The sequence below is a fragment of the Sminthopsis crassicaudata genome, chromosome 2 (assembly GCF_048593235.1).
Source record: "Sminthopsis crassicaudata isolate SCR6 chromosome 2, ASM4859323v1, whole genome shotgun sequence".
In the NCBI taxonomy this organism is placed as follows: Eukaryota; Metazoa; Chordata; class Mammalia; order Dasyuromorphia; family Dasyuridae; genus Sminthopsis; species Sminthopsis crassicaudata.
In genome coordinates this window covers 506,671,129-506,685,232 of record NC_133618.1, presented here as the reverse complement: position 1 = coordinate 506,685,232, position 14,104 = coordinate 506,671,129, and the positions used below count along the sequence as shown (strand labels likewise).

At 37.5% G+C, this 14,104-nt stretch overlaps 1 pseudogene; it reads left to right on the top strand.

The window, feature by feature from the left end:
* Positions 1-1,765: 1,765 nt before the first annotated feature.
* Positions 1,766-13,686, top strand: LOC141552947 (vesicle transport through interaction with t-SNAREs homolog 1B pseudogene; annotated as a pseudogene).
* The last annotated feature ends 418 nt before the right edge of the window (positions 13,687-14,104 follow it).

Sequence of the window (14,104 nt, the reverse complement as noted above, 5' to 3'; positions counted from 1 at the left end):
CCTAGAAGGCAGACCTGGGATCAATGGGTAGAGGTTGCAAAAAGGGAAATTTAAGTCTGATGTCAGGAAAAGCTTCTTAGTGATCTAAGTTGACTAAAAGTGGAATGTATTGACTTGGAACGCATTGGGTTCACATTCAGGTCTGAGTTGAACTAAATGGTCTCTAAGAGTCTGTGCTCTCCAAGGTGTAAAAGAGTTCTACTCTGTTGGAGAAGAGAGCTCTCACACATACATCATCAATCTTATATGGGAAATAGAGAAATTTAAAGGCATGAGCCTTGCCCTCAATGAGCTTATAGTCTAATTCCAGAGGCAAGCCTCACAGAAAGTTGGGAAGGTTTAAGAGAAATAGGTTTAAGAGAAATAAAGAAGGAAAAGTGGAAGGAAAGTGAAAAATGTAGCTCCAAAACAAAGAATTAGGAATGTACTCTCAAATTGCCTTGAAGTATCCCACCCAGATTTGCTCTCCTTAAACAGTATCCACTGGTTTCAAATTTACCCTTCTCTCTTCCATATTAATTAAATTGTCTTTCCTTTCTCAGAGATAGCTGTCAGGAAGGGAAATAGCTAACAAAAGACCTCATACAAAGTTTTTTGTCATATTTTACATTATTGTTCTGAGCATGTAAATACAAAATAATATTCAAATGAATGAATGAAAAATCATTTATTAAACACTTACTAGGCTGTCAAGCACTGCACTTTTAGCTAAGGATATAAATACAAAAGTAAAGGTAGTTTCTTTCCCTCTGGGAACTTAATATTCAAAAGAGAATACAGTACAGAAAGAAGGGTTTTAATTAGAAAGGAATATATTATTTCATGAAAAAAATACTAGGAGAGGATGAGTAGAATTGAGAAAAATAGATTCAAGTTCCTTTTCCAAAAGCAATTAAGAGTTGCTTTAATTACAGTTTGAAGGGGTACTGAGGTTAAGATCTAGGGAAATTAATGGAGATATAAAATGGCCAGTGAATGAATTATGGCTAGAACAGCAAGGAGAGATTATTGGTAACTAATCAAAACTAGTAATTCTTTACCCAGGACAGATCCAGATATAAAAAGGTTACCACATTATCAATTTCTCCTGAAGTCCCCAGTTAGAAAATATTCTTCCTTCTTCAAACCTTGAATAACGTTTTTGATAGCAATTTTAGCAAGATTTATATATATATTACAGTGTGTGTGTGTGTGTGTGTGTGTGTGTGTGTGTGTGTGTGTGTAAATGTGCAACCTTACATTCTGGATAATAAACTCCTTGAGAACAAGGACTAGGTATTTTACCTCATTTTCCTTCTAATGAACAACATAGACTTTAGTCATAGTAGATACTTAAATGATTGTTGATTTGGATAAAGTACTAAAACTTTAAGCATTGTGGTAGATGTGTGGTGGGATAGGAGAGGTAACTTTGAGTAAGCAGGCATATTCTAATTACATCATATAAGCACTGCCCTTTTCTCAGTATATCTCAATTTCTAAACCTCTAAAAGGGGACTAAAAATAAAAGGAAAACAATGTTTTGATGGTCAAGCTTGAAGCAGACAGTGTTAACATTTCTGGGGAAATGTTTTTAACACAATCTACCCACCTGGGATTTTGAGGCAGATATGCCCTTCCCCGGCAGGAAACTGGTTCATGCCACAAAGTCAGACTCTGAATCTGGAGGTTGCCCTTGCTATGGGCTTCTCCATGTGTCCCTGGCAAAAGTCCCAACCTGATCAAATGGTTAATTGAATCCTTCATTTTTCAGACAGAGTAGAGGATGGTGCTGGCCCTTTGGTCATTTCTGTCCCCTGAGCTGGCCCAGCAGGGAAAGCTGTGTCTGGAATTCCTGTGGCGTGGAAAGGTTTATGTTGGAGACTATACTGAGGCTCTGCTGTAAGCAGTCAGGGCCAAGTCAAACAAAAGGCAGAAGTGATTCTAATGATTTGATGCATTAAGTGTGGCAGCAGTTCCAGAACAAATATGAGAGAAGCAAAGATTTTCTTCCCTCCTTCCTTGGTCAAAACATTAAGTTTTCTTTGATATGAAGTATTCCCTAAAATACTTGTGATCCTACTATATAAAGGAAGAGAAGAGAAGGGAGAAAGGGATAGAAAGAAGAAAAGGGAAAAAGGAAAAGAGGAGACAATGAGAAGAGAGAAGAGGAAACAATAGGAAGAGGAGAAGTGAGAAAGATGGAGAAAAAGAAGAGGAATAAAGAAAAGGAAAGTGTGATAGAAGAGAAAAAGGAGGGAAAAAAGGTGAAGGAGGAAAAATAAGGAATAAAAAGAAAAGAAAAGTAGAGAAACAAGAGAAAGGGAAGGAGGAGAAAAGAGAAAAGAAGATGGAAAAGGAAAAGAGGAAGTAGGAAAAAAGAAAGATAAGGGAGAAAGGAGAGGAGAAAGAGAAAACTGAGGAAGTAGTGGAAAGAGAATATAAAATAAAAGTGGAGAAATTAGACAAAGAGAAAGAAAGAAAAGAAGAAAAAGGAAAGAAGGTGATGGGTCAGGAAGAAAAGGTAAAGATGGAAAGGTATAAGGAAAAGAAAGGACTAAGCCAAGTAAATTTAAAAGAAGAATTGGAATGAAAGAAGATAGAAGAAAAATAGAAAGAAGCAAAAAGAAAAGAAGGAAGAGAAATAAAGAATAGAAAGGAAGAACAACTAATAAAGGAGAAATGATGAGAAAAAATGGCTGTGGAGAAGGATAAGGAAAAAGCAGAAGAGAAAGAAAGAAAAAGGAGAAAGCAAAGAGAAGAGGAATATCAAGTACATTGAACTACCAGTTAATGCAGAGTACAATTGACTCTTAATAAATCTAGACTATTAGAGTTGGGGATGATTCTTCTGACTGTTTCAAAGCACCATAGAAGTTTTGAGCCTTTATGATATAAGGAAAGGAGAAAAACATGTTCAATGTCTGAATTCCAAAAGTGGAAGACAAGCAAGGGCCCTAGGCAAAGGATTAGAGCTCTGCCTGTACTCACTTACAAGACTTAAATAAAAGGGGAAAAGGTCTCCAGATGTTTAGTTCAGTGCTCTTTTAATAATTCTTTATCTTCAATTCATCCCCCAAAGAATGTTTTCTCATATTTTATTATTTCCATCTTTTTTAATGGGGAAGAATGATTTCAGCAAATAAAATGGTCCTTTTGTCAGAGATCCCAAAGATTCTATTGACGTGTCATGTTTCTCCACATCAGTAAAACCCTCCAGCCAGTTGCCCCATTAGCCATCTGACTAGAGGACTGAAAAATGAATTAGTGAGGTTCTGCTGACAGGGCAATGGGTGGGTTTATTGCAATAGTTTTCCTATAGTTCTGTTACATATTCTGTTAGCATAATATGTGCCTTGAAATAGAAATATCATTTTCTCTTTCAGTCCCCTCTTACTCATCACTTAATTACTTACCTCATCCAGACGGGAAAAAAAAAAAGACAGAAAGATCTGTGTACAGGATAGGAGAGGACACAATAAAGATCAATTTATTCTGGAGAAACTTTTTTTTCTTTCTTTTTTTTTTTGCTTGTCTTTTTCTTTTCTTTTATTTTTATTTTATTTTATAATTATAACTTTTTTTTGACAGTACATATGCATGGGTAATTTTTTACAACATTATCCCTTGCACTTACTTCTATTCAGATTTTTTCCCTTCCTCCCCCGAATTTTTTGTTGCACAGGAAGAATTGGATTCAGAAGGTAAAAATAACAGTTTACACTCATTTCCCAGTGTTCCTTTTCTGGGTGTAGCTGATTCTGTCCATCATTCATCAATTAGAATTGGATTAGCTCTTCTCTATGTTGAAGATATCCACTTCCATCAGAATACATCCTCATACAGTATAATTGTTGAAATGTATAATGATCTCCTGGTTCTGCTCGTTTCACTTAGCATCAGTTGATGTAAGTCTCTCCAAGCCTCTCTGTATTTCTCCTGTTGTTCATTTCTTACAGAACAATAATATTCCATAACATTCATATACCATAATTTACCCAACCATTCTCCAATTGATGGGCATCCATTCATTTTCTAGTTTCTAGCCACTACAAAAAGGGCTGCCACAAACATTTTGGCACATACAGATCCCTTTCCCTTCTTTAGTATTTCCTTGGGATATAAGCCCAGTAGTAGTATGGCTGGGTCAAAGAGTATGCACATTTTGATAACTTTTTGGGCATAATTCCAGATTGCTCCTGGAGAAAATTTTAAATAAGAATGACTAAGCTTTTCTGAGCATGAAGAGTTAAAAGGAAGAATTGCTAGAACATATAGTATCATTGAAAATAAACTAAGATAAATAAACTATAATCATACTCCCAATGCATTCTGAATTGGATACACCCTATCTGGAATATTGCTTAAAATTCTTGGTACCATGCTTTTAGAGGGAAATTAATAAACTTAGAACTGTACAAAGTGGACAAACAAGAAAGCTGAAAAGCATCACAGTCTTACTGGATGAGGCAATTTTTTGAAGCTATTGAGGATGTTTGTCCTGTAGAAGTCTTGGAGTAGATAAAAACGGCAACTAAGATGGAGCAATCAGAGCTTAGCTCCAGAGTGCTAAATTTTAGAAGGAGTTCACGGTACTTAGAATTTTCCAGAAAATAGGAACAAATGATAATAATGGATAATTAGCAAAATTAATTAAAAGAAAAAACTTTCAGATAGCCTCTTCCTCTTTTTATCCCATCAATTGTTCCATGTGAGTTACACTCTGGCACAGTCTATCCTATACCTTTCCCTAAACTTGGCCTCCTCAGGATCATCTTCATGGCATCCTATAGTCCTTTCCCACAGTGAGATACTGTGCCTTCACTTCTGAGACCCTCTTTCTCCCCTCCCCATCTGAATTTATTTTATTAATTATTTTGGTTATATTTTTGTAATATATGTCCTAGGGCAGCAGAATTACTAGTTGGACTCTTATGGTGAGATAATAGCTATATACATTTGTATAAAAGACTCTCTCATGATTCCTTCAACATAGTTTAAAAGGTCTAAATTCAACAACAAAAATTGATTAAGTACTTTCTATATTTAAGGCATTGTGTTTGACATTGCAAGTACAACCTAAAATATTATTCCTAAGATAAATAAATAAATGGATAGATAGATAAATGAAAATTGTCTTAATGCACATACACTCTACTGGAACTAGAACCAAGGAGTAGAAGTTATGGGAAGGAAGACTTTGGTTTGATAAAATGGAGAATTTTCTAACAAAACTATCCAACAATGGGACACACCAACTTGTGAGATAGTGTGATGTCCTTGTCAATGGATGTCTATTCAGAAGCTATATCACTATCTATCAAGACAGATGTAGAATAGTTTCCACTCTGCATGGAGTTGGAAATTAGACTGGATGATTTATTTAATTCTTATCAATCCTTAAATTCCATAATTATGATTCCAAGTGATGCATGTAGCATGACATAGAATAGGAACTACAAAAGAATTCAATTCAACAGACATCTAATGAACATTGGAGTACAGTGGGGAGGATACTGGCCCTGTAGTCAGTCAGTGAGTCAATAAACATTTATTAAGCTCTGAATATGTGTCAGCCATTGTGAATCAAAGAAATGATGCTTATTTTTGGTATGACCTTGACCATGCACTTAGCTTCCCTGACCTCTGTTTCCTCATCATAAATGAAGGAGAAGAGGATTAACTGGACATTCTCTGAGGTCTCTTGCAACTCTATATTTCTGATCTTTTGATTTATAGGAATACTGCAATGTGCTAGGATAGAAATAATGTTGAGATAAGCCACAGTCCCTGCCCTTATGTAGCTAACAATCTAATAAGGCTATAAAATGCAAAAAGAAATACATGGATACATACAAAATATTACTTGAAAAGTGTACTAGAGTAGGACAAATCAACTTGTTGTGTAAGCATTTAGTACCTTGCTCATGGTTTCAGAGAGTTGTTATTAATTTAGTAGCCCAAAGACAGGAACTTCTGCCAGAATCTTTCTAGTGATTCTGTGTCCCTGTTCAGGAAAAGTCTGTTCAGGAAAAGTCAAGCATGAAGTCCATCTAAAGGTCATATCACATTACTCCTTCCACCAGGTCAGATGTCCTTGAAGAAAAATCAAAATCCCTCACACAGTACAGCAACTGTGGATTGCCTCATTAATGCAAGCATTACTCAATGCTTTTTTTTTCTTTTTTTTCTTTCTACAGAATGGAATGAGAAAAATACATGGCACGTTGAAAGAGGAGGAGGGGGGTACATCAAGCCACTAAGGAGAAAAGAAACATCCCAAATTGACAAACAGAGTTATTCTTATGCCCCAGTTGGGATTCATACTTGGGATTAGGGTATGACTTGATATTCTCTAAGGTTCCTTCCTTCTGAGGGTAGTAATTCTATACCTGTCCTAGCTGAAAAAGATTTTGGAGTTGATCTAATTTAGTCCTATTGTTTTGTTGGGGGTTTTTTATTATTATATAGCTTTTGACTTACAAGATATATGAATGGGTAATTTTTTCAGCATTGACAGTTGCAAAACCTTTTGTTCCAACTTTTCCCCTGCTTCTGCCTCCCCTCCCCCAAATGGCAAGTTGACCAATACATGTTAAATATGTTAAAGTATAAGTTAAATTCAATATATGTATACATGTCTATACAGTTATTTTGCTGTACAAAAAGAATCAGACTTTCAAGTAGCGTACAATTAGCCTGTGAAGGAAATAAAAAATGCAGGAGGACAAAAATAGAGGGATTGGGAATTCTATGTAGTGGTTCATAGTCATCTCCTAGAGTTCTTTCGCTGGGTGTAGCTGGTTCAGTTCATTACTGCTCTATTGGAATTGATTTGGTTCATCTCATTGTTGAAAATGGCCACATCCATCAGAATTGATCATCATATAGTATTGTTGTTGAAGTATACAATGATCTCTGGGTCCTGCTCATTTCACTCAGCATCAGTTCATGTAAGTCTCTTCACATCTTTCTGAAATCATCCTGCTGTTCATTTCTTACAAAACAATAATATTCCATAATATTCATGTACCACAATTTATTCAGCCATTCTCCAATTGATGGGCATCCATCAGTTTCCAGTTTCTGGCCTCTACAAAGAGGGCTGCTGTTAGGATTACTAAGTGAGAACTGAGGTTGTCTGGACAGTGACAAGGTGAGAATTCAGGTTTTCTGGACAATTACAAGGTGAGAACTCAGGTTGACTTGATAGAAGGAGCAAGCCCATTGGCTGAGGTGGTTCTTCCCAGAAGCCCTTGCATTATCCCACGCCCATTCTCTGGGAGAATAAAAGAGAGGACTCTCAGAGAAAGAAGAAGACTCTCTGCATTACATCAGGCCTGACGGGGCTCTCTGCAGGAAGGGAAGTCACTTCTAAGGACAAGAGTTAACAGCAACTGCCTGGGGACAACGGTTCATTTACAGGAAGAAGAATCTGTCTGAGAGATTTGAGTAGACACAGCAGATCTCTTCCCAGAGAGTGATCCGGCAGCTTCTAGAGACGACAGCTCGCTACATTTGGCGTCCACACGTGGGGCAAGGACTTTTGCTTATCCTGACAAGAAGAGCTAGACCAGACCTTCGCAATTTGGCGCCCGAACAGGGACAGACACGGTCCTGATTCCAGTGGAAAAGCTTCCGATCTAGATCTCAGTCTCTCTGACCCAGAACCGTGAGTAACGAGGAAACTTTGTTAAAGATTAAGTGAGCATACTAATAGATAAATAAGGAACTTAACTTATTAAGGGCTAAACCAGGAATCTCTTATAGTGAAATGGGGCAAACACCTTCTGTTCAAGGAAAATGTTTGGAGAGCATCATCAAGGTTATGAAAAGCCAAGGATTGATTATAATTTTAGAGGAGATTACTGAACTTTTAAGAACTGTGAAGGTTATATGTCCTTCTTTTTCTCTGGAAAAAGAATTGGATCCAGATGAGTGGAAATTAGTAGGAGAGCAATTAGGTGAACACTACAATTGCCTTTGTGACATTTTGCCCTTTGGTTCCAGACCAAACTCAGTTTCCAAAGATACAATTCATACCTACAATTTAATCCAAATGGCTTTAAAAAATGTTATTCTAAAGGAAGAGATGAAGGAGCAAAATGGGGAAGTGTCAACTAAACTAGGTGAAAAGGATGAATCAGATAACAATGAAGTTAAGTACAATTCTGAGCAACAGGAGCACCTCCCATCTCCTCCCTCAATTAACCCTTCATGGGTGGAGCAAGAAGGAGGAGAGGAAGAGGCAGAAACACAAACAGAATTGCCTGTGAAGAAGCCTAAGCCTATGACAAGATTAGAAAAAGCATTGGTTAAAGCTAAGAGAGAAGGACAGGATATAAGTGATTTTATACATGCATATCCTGTGATTGAAAATACTGACTCTGTAGGTAAAAAAAGGAGAAGATATGCACCTTTAGATTTGAATAAAATTAAGGATTTGAAAAAAGGTTGTACCCTTTATGGGGCTACATCAGCTTATGTCAAAATGTTACTAGATGGTTTGTCTTATGAAGTCCTAACCCCGAATGATTGGAAATCCATAGCAAGGACATGTCTGGAACCTGGAGAAAATTTATTATGGCTTGCGGAATTTCATGAATTATGTAAAATTCAAGTCAGATGCAATTTGGAAATAGGAGTTAACACACAATTCACTTTTGAGCACTTAGCTGGTGAAGGTCAGTATGGAGAGAATTCGGAACAGACTGATTATATCATGACAAATTGCTAAGGCTGCAATAAAAGCTTGGGGTGTCCTTCCTGGACAGAAAGATCGGGGAGAGGCTTTCACTAAAATACAGCAAGGTCCCAATGAACCTTTTGCAGATTTTGTGGGACGTTTGCAAACTGCTGTCAAAAGAACTATTGGAGAAAATTCAGCTACAGAAATAATGACCAGACATCTGGCTAAGGAAAATGCCAATGAGATTTGCAAAAGAATTATATGGGGATTAGACAAAGATGCTCCTTTAGAGGAGATCATAAGACGCTGTGCTACAGTGGGAACAAATGCTTTTTACACCCGGACAATGATGAATGTGGAAAGACAGGGTCCCTCCTGGCAAGGGACTTCTAGAGAAACTCGGAGATGTTTTCAATGTGGAAAAATTGGACATCTAAGAGCTCAGTGTAGGTATGGAGATACAGTGAGAAGACAGGGTGAGAGAAGACCTAAAACCCCATGTCCAAAATGCAACAGAGGACTCCATTGGGCATCAGAGTGTAGAATAATTCAGGGAAATGGGATGAGGGGCCCAGGTTCAGGGCCCCAGGCAAAAAAGACTTGGGGCATGATGGCAGCTGATGTTACACCCAAAGAACCTTTAGAAGGCCAGGACTCTGATTTAATCAATCAGCAGAGAAGCAATCACATGGCAGAAAGGGATTACCTGATAAGTCAGTCAAAAGGCAATCAGATTGCAAAAATGGATTACACTTGGGGAGAATACAGGCCTTTTAAACCAACAGGGCTGTGCCCAGTGCAGACAACTCCAATGTAATTGTCAGATGATGAGAAGAGATTTAGAAAGTGGTAAATAGAAGAAAATTAGATAGGTTAACTGCCTGGGAGAGAGGGTTTGCTTGTATTTCTTCAGCAGGAGAAGGAATCAGATGGATGCCAATGAGTCGTATTCGCCTTGTCCACCAGAGAGAGACAGAAAAAGAGAAAGACCTCAAAATAAAGGAGAAGATCTAAGAAACATCTGACACTGAAAGAGCATGGATAATAAGAAGACTGTTAAAGAACTTTAAAAACCAGCAGGAATCATTGGACTTCCTCACACAAGATGAGACTAATGGACAATGGACTTATGGACATTTATAAATTCTCAATTTATGATTATTTGATTATGTTATATACTTCTAGCATGCGTTATGTTACTATGTTACTATATGCTTATGTAATTTATGTAATTATCTGTAATACTTCCCATATTGATGGATTTATGTTTCAAGGTCATTTATGTAATTATCTGTAATACTTCCCATATTGATGGATTTATGTTTCAAGGTCATGACTGTCCTATGTTCTAAATCAAAAGAAAGGGGGAGATGTTAGGATTACTAAGTGAGAACTGAGGTTGTCTGGACAGTGACAAGGTGAGAATTCAGGTTTTCTGGACAATTACAAGGTGAGAACTCAGGTTGACTTGATAGAAGGAGCAAGCCCATTGGCTGAGGTGGTTCTTCCCAGAAGCCCTTGCATTATCCCACGCCCATTCTCTGGGAGAATAAAAGAGAGGACTCTCAGAGAAAGAAGAAGACTCTCTGCATTACATCAGGCCTGACGGGGCTCTCTGCAGGAAGGGAAGTCACTTCTAAGGACAAGAGTTAACAGCAACTGCCTGGGGACAACGGTTCATTTACAGGAAGAAGAATCTGTCTGAGAGATTTGAGTAGACACAGCAGATCTCTTCCCAGAGAGTGATCCGGCAGCTTCTAGAGACGACAGCTCGTTACAGGCTGCCACAAACATTCTTGCATATACAGGTCCCTTTCCCTTCTTTAAAATCTCTTTGGGCTATAAGCCCAGTAGTAACACTGCTATAGTCCTATTATTTTGAAGGTGGAAAATCTGAAACCTAGAAAGGGAAAAAATGGTTTGCAGGTTGTACAGTTATTTGATCTCAGAGCATGGACTAGATCACATACCTACTTAGTCCTAGAATATAATTTTTACTTATGACATTAAATAGTGGTTGTGCCTGGAATGATTTGAAAGGACAGGCCTGATCCAAGATATTCAGGCACACACAAAGACCAAAAACACTGACCATCACTGATGTCTAGTATTCCACCATTTGAAATCTTTTTTTTTTTTTTTTTTTTTTTTTTTTTTTTTTTTTTAAATTAGAGAGCAGGAACAAAGGATAGTCTATCTCTCAGATCCGTGGAAAAGGAAGGAATTTATGGCCAAAGGAGAATTAGAGTATAGTATGAAATTCAATATGGATAGTTTTGATTATATTAAATTAAAAAGTTCTTGTCCAAATAAAATCAATGCAGCTAAGATTAGAAGAAAAGCAGAAAATTGGGAAAAAATCTTTACATCCAAGGGTTCTGATAAAGACCTCATTTCTACAATATATAGAAAACTGATTCAAATTTATAAGAATACAAACCGTTCTCCAATTGATAAATGGTCAAAGAATATGAACAATTTTCAGATGAAGAAATTAAAACCATTTTTAGTCATGTGAAAAACACTCTAAATCATTACTGATCAGAGAAATGCCAACTCTGAGGTACCATTTCATATCTCTCAAACTGGCTAAGATGACAGGAAAACATAATGATAAATGTTGGAAGGGGAGTGGGGAAATTGAAACACTAATACATTGTTGGTGGACCTGTGAACTGATCCAACCATTCTGGAGAGCAATTTGGAATTATGTCCAAAGGGCTATCAAACTGTGCATACCCTTTGATTCAGCAGTATCTCAACTGGACCTCTATTCCAAAAGGTTCATTAAAAAAAGGAAAAGAACCCTCATTTGCAAAAAAGTGTTTGTAGCAGCTATTTTTGTAATGGCAAGGACCTGGAAACTGAGTAGATGCTGAGTAAGTTATGGTATGTGAATGTTATGAATATTATAGTTCTATAAGAAATGACCAGCAGCATGATTTCAGAAAGGCCTGGAGAGACTTATATCAATTGGCACTGGGTGAAGTGAATAGAACCAAAAGAACATTGTACACAGCAACAAGATTATGTGATGATCAATTCTGATGGACATGGCTCTTTTCAACAATGAGGTAATTCAAACCATTTCCTATAGACTTGTGATGGAGATAGCCATCTGTATCCAGAGAGAAGATTGTGGGGATTAAATGTAGATCACAATATTGCTTTTTCACTTTTTTGATGTTTGCTTGCTTTTTGTTTTCTTTTCTCATTTTTTCCTTTTTGAGCTGATTTTTCTTGTGCAACATGATAAATGTGGAAATATATATAGAACAACTGCATGGATTTAACATATATTGGATTACTTGCTATCTAGGGGAGAGAGTGGGGGAAAGGAGGAAAGAAAATTTGGAACAGAAGTTTTTTTCAAGGGTGTATATTGAAAACTATGCTTGCATGTATTTTAAAATTTAAAAGTTATTATTAAAAAAATTTTTAATTAAAAGAAAAATATTGTCTTCTTTTCTAAAATGTGGATTTCCATGAGGAGGAATTGTCCACTAACACCTAACACTCCATTAGCACATTGTGTGCCTTAAGAAACAAAAAATGCCTTCTGTCTTCTCTATTCACTTGTAACTAAAGTGAAGAGTGGCTCTTCAGTGAAGAGTGGAGGGAGCAGAGGAAACTGATGGCCCAGAGAGGTATTAATATTCAAAGAGAAAAGAAGAGGAAGAGGAGACATTGAATGAACATTTATTAACTGCCTACTATGTAGCAGGCACTTTGCTAAGAGATATACAAACATCATTTCATTTGGTTCTCACAACACCTTTGTGGGGTAGATACTATTATTATTATTCTAATTGAAGCAAACAGCAATTATATGACTTGTCCAGGATGACACAAATAGCCAGATAAGAACTTGTGTTGTGCTGACCACTGGCCCAGTGCTCTGTCTACTACATCACCTAAGTGAAGAAGAGAAGGAGAAAAAAAGAAAGGTATGTATTCCCAGAAGGAAAATTCAGTGATTTCACAATTTTTAAGTCCTACTTTAATCCAATCCAATAAACATTTATTAAGCATTTATTATAATATATATATATATATGTATACATAACATATATTATGTGCTAGGCACTCTGATAATGGCAATACCATTAATAAAAAGAAAATCTCTGGCTTTAAGTCAAAAGGGAAGAAGAGACACAACACACAAAAGGAGGCAAAAAGGAAGAAGAGAGCCTCCCATTACACTGGGGCGATTGAGACACTTGCCGGGGGCAATGGATTCAAGATTCTCGGGTTAATCCCGGAAGCTGAGCTAGAAGCTGGCTCCTGGGCGCTGGACCTCAATCCTGCAGGTGTGGGGAAAGCTCGCCCTGCGCCCTGGCAGCCGTCTTGTCCTCAGAGCCTTTTGAGAAATTGCACGAGATCCTCAGGCTCTTCGATGATTTGCGAGGGGTCCTGGACAGGCTCCTGGGGACAGGAGGGACTGAAGAGAAAAAGATGTTCACCAGAGACTTTGATGAGAAACAACAGGAAGCAAATGAAACGGTGGCAGAGATGGAAGAGGAACTGCGCTATGCCCCCCTGTCTTTTGGCACCTCTATGATGGCCAAGTTTCGGGACTATTGCAGAGACCTGGCCGAGCTCCAGCGAGAGGTAAGGAACACTCCTTTGATGGTGTGGTCTGGAGGCCGAAGAGACAGTAGACATGGGGCACATGCTATAAAGAATGATCACATGAATCAGCTGCAGTCTCAAAAGTTTTTACTTCTACAAGGCTTTGAGAGCCTAATTCAAGCCACTCAGAGTATTGAACACTCCCACCAGATTGCCAATGAGACGGATCAGATTGGTTCTGAAATCAATGAAGAATTGGAGACCAAAGAGACCAGCTGGAACATACAAAGAGCCGATTGGTGAACACAAATGAAAACTTGAGCAAAAGTCTAAAGATCTTGCGTTCTGTGTCTAGAAAAGTGGCAACTAATAAACTGCTGCTTTTCATGGTTATCCTTCTGGAGCTGGCCATCTTGGGAGGACTAGTCTATTACAAGTTCTTTTGATAATAAGGAAAAATCCCTGCCTTTTTATTCTCCTTGTGGATCCCTAAATCAAAGAGCTAAAGGACCAACCTTAATGCTAGGGCCTAGCAGTTTAAGCACTCAGACTGTGTCTGTGTAAGAAAGAAGGAAGATGATGATTGGAAATGTGAAGTAATAGTGACAAAGCTGGGGTGCTATACCAAGGTAACAAATGTTGTGTTTATTAGTTCTTTAAATTTATAGGGTAACAACAAAAGAACTCTGGGAGATGACTATGAACCACTACATAGAATTCCCAATCCGATTTATTTTTGTCCACCTGAATTTTTTATTTCCTTCACAGGCTAATTGTACTCTATTTCAAAGTCCAATTCTTTTTGTACATATATTGTATGTAATTTATACTTTAACATATTTAACATGTATTGGTCAACCTGCC